The sequence below is a fragment of the Pteropus medius genome, unplaced genomic scaffold (genome assembly GCF_902729225.1).
Source record: "Pteropus medius unplaced genomic scaffold, Ma_sr-lr_union100, whole genome shotgun sequence".
Classification (NCBI taxonomy): Eukaryota; Metazoa; Chordata; class Mammalia; order Chiroptera; family Pteropodidae; genus Pteropus; species Pteropus medius.
This window is the reverse complement of record NW_024351730.1, coordinates 19,979,847-19,983,267: the sequence shown is the minus strand read 5'-3', so window position 1 is coordinate 19,983,267 and position 3,421 is coordinate 19,979,847.

Sequence of the window (3,421 nt, the reverse complement as noted above, 5' to 3'; positions counted from 1 at the left end):
ATTGACATTTTAAAATAAAGTTTTTATAACATTTAAAAAAATGTTTCCAATGGAATTCAAATACAGCAGTGATTTGATATTCACTATTATTCATAATAAATGCATAAAGAATTTTATAGTTGAAAAGTCATGATTATTTTTCTATTTTAAATAAAATTTAATATTATTATATCATTTTTCTGCAGAATTTTATCACAAAACTATATTCATATTTTATGCTGAAGCTCTTGTATTTATCACCCTATTATGCTTCTCTGAAATAAAATCATGAATATATCTTTTTTAATTTTATTTTATTATTAGTCTCAAGTATACAGTACATTGGTCATTTATATAGTTTATTAAACAATCCCCCTAATTGTTCTTTCTCTCCTCTGGCTCTCTACGTAGCCATTACATTACTGCTGACTGCATTCCCTATGCTGTGCTCCCCAATCCAGAGTCCATCTACCAACTACAAATTTGTACTCTTTAACCCTTCACTCCTTTCTCCCAGTCCCCCAACCTTCCTCCCTCTGTCTGGCACCAGCTTGTCCTCTATATTTGTGGGTCTGTTTTTGATTACTTTGTTCTTTCTGTTCCTTAGATCATGCATATAAATGAATCATATGGTATTTATCTTTCTCTCTCTGACTTGTTTCACTACGCATAATAACCTCTAGGTCCATCCATGTTGTTGTATATAAGAACTATATCTTAAATCTTAATTTTAAAATGTCTCATGATCAAAAGTCTTTAAGTAAATAAGTTTTTAAGGTAAATTTTTACAGGAAATGTCTTTTTTAACGAGATAGATGCACATCTTTTTACAATTAGTTCTTGAGTCCAGGTAACGATTGCATGTTAATAAAAATGATATAAAATTCAGCATCAATTCTACCCTTTTTTACTTTTTTATTGTGTTGTGTCAAAAATGTATCTCTATAAATAAGAATTTTGTTTTCCAAAAATCATGAAAATCACCAAAAATATTAATAATCCATTGTACGACAACTCTATTAGATTCTCCTTTCATGTCATTTACTGAATGCAAAGAATTGAAAGCCACCTGATGTTTGAAAGGATTTTTTATTCAGTAATTAGAATCATACTTTTTCTCAATTTCTAGGAAGAATGTCAAAATGACTTTACAAGACTTATCATATCTAATTACTGACACTACATTTTCACTTAAAGACAAATAAACTTAATAAACACTTCAAAAGTTGAGAAACTTAAATTACTATTTATTGCTATATACTGTTTCTAATTCAATATTTCTGATAAAAAGTTTTTTTTATTGTGTGCTTTAAGTAAATTTTCTTTAAAACTTTGGATTTATAATAGCATATTCAATCTGTCATTTACACTTATTGATAATGTCATGCCATGTTATGACATGAATTAAATCAGCTTTATTTTTATTAGCATTTTATTGTTTCCAGGGTAATGAAGAACATTCAAATAAATTCAGAGAAGAGGTAGTATTCTACAATATTTATAATTTATCTTTAATATCATAGCTTCTTCTTTCCAGAACTTTCATAATCATAAACCAACTGCCTTACCTTAATACTATTTAGATACATTTTAAAAAGTATCAAATTCCAGGATACCATTCAGAGCACCACATTACATTTAGTTGTCATGTCTTAGGTTCCTCTTAAATGTTAGTTTCTCAGATTTTCCTTATTTTTGATGAACTTGACATTTTTGAGGAGTACAGGTAGATGTCCCTCACTCAGTATTTATGTAATATTTTTCTCATGATTATACTGGGGAAAAGTGTTTTGGGGAAAAAGACCATAGAGTTAAAGTACAATTCTCATCATATCACATCAAGGGTATATACTAACTATATGACATCATCGCTGATGTCGACTTTGATCACCTGGTTGAAGTAGTGTTTATCAGATTTATTCACTAAAAAGTTCTTCTTCTTTTTTCTCTCTTTCCATATTATACACTTTGAGAGAAAAATCACAGTCTACAGCTTACACTTAAGAAGCAGAGAGTAATGGTTTACTTCCTGAAAGGTAAAATAGCTACAGAATTATTTAGAATTATTCTGTTTGGGAGATTTAAAAAAATTCTCCACCATTTATTTATGTATTTGTTTGTTTAATCATTTATTTATATCAATGAAGACTCATGGACATTTATTTTATACTTTTGGTTATAAGTCAGTAATACTTTATTTTCTTGTCAAATCTTCCCAATTTTGTCCATTGGGAGCTCTTTAATTTCCTGTTCCACATTGTTAGCTGGCTTCAAAACATACATATATTGTGTAAATTACTGAGACTCAAAGAAGTTTCTGACTTCATTAACATATATGCCAAAAAAAGTAAACAACATGTTATGTGGAATGATGTAAAATACAATTATAATTACTATTTTATTATTATTGCTGTATTTTATATCTTATTAACATTTGTATTGATCATTTATTAGATGTCACACAATCTTGTAGAAGTATTAGTATACATGTTACAAAGTGAAGAAACTCAAATTTTGAACTGAGATTTAAATCTAAGTCTGACTCCAAAATGTCATTCTTAACCACCGTATGACACTACATAGAATTATATACAATCTCTTTAGATATCCAATATTAGGTTACAACTTAAAACACTGTTATAAACTTAATTAGGTAATAGTGCCCAAGCTGTTGATGTAAAGGTTGCAAGGTCTATCTACTCTCAGAGATCTATTATATCAGGAACACTGCCTACTTCCCTGGGAAGATTAGGTTTGTGAATGCTTTTCTTTTATAAAATATGTCATAATTTGTTCTTGTTATCATTTAGGTAAAGTTGGCAATACCATTGTTCAAGCTTATCTGATTAATGTAAGTTTCAAGTATTAATTTGAAAACTTATTAGACAGAAATGTCTCTGTTATAATTCATGGAGTCCAAATAAATGACTAATAGGACAGTTTTTGTAATTCATAAGTGAGGACTGACTGTACTCTGTCCTGTTCTTTCCTATTCAGGGAGGAAGAGAACAAGCTGTCATAAATTTTATGGAGAAATTTCTCATGCAACTTTAAATATGGGAGAAAAAAGAGGAGAGAGAATAAAATATTTTCTCACAACTGGTATCCTCTCTATCTCCTCCCTTCCTCTAGTCCTATTAGCAGGAGTATCAAAATTCTTGAGCTTATTGGAAACATTTGTAAAGAAAGGACTTGTATGCAGTTCTCCTTGGAGATTCTGATATGATAGCCTGGATGGGGGCCCCATATTATGCACTTTATATAAACACCAAAGGTGATTCAATGGTTGTATTATCTATTGCTATTTCCAAGTGATAAAGATTAACTATTCTTGTTTTCTACATAACTGCTAGATAGATAGATAGGTAGATAGATAGATAGATAGATAGATAGATAGATAGATAGATAGATAGATAGATAATAGATAGATAGATAGATAGAT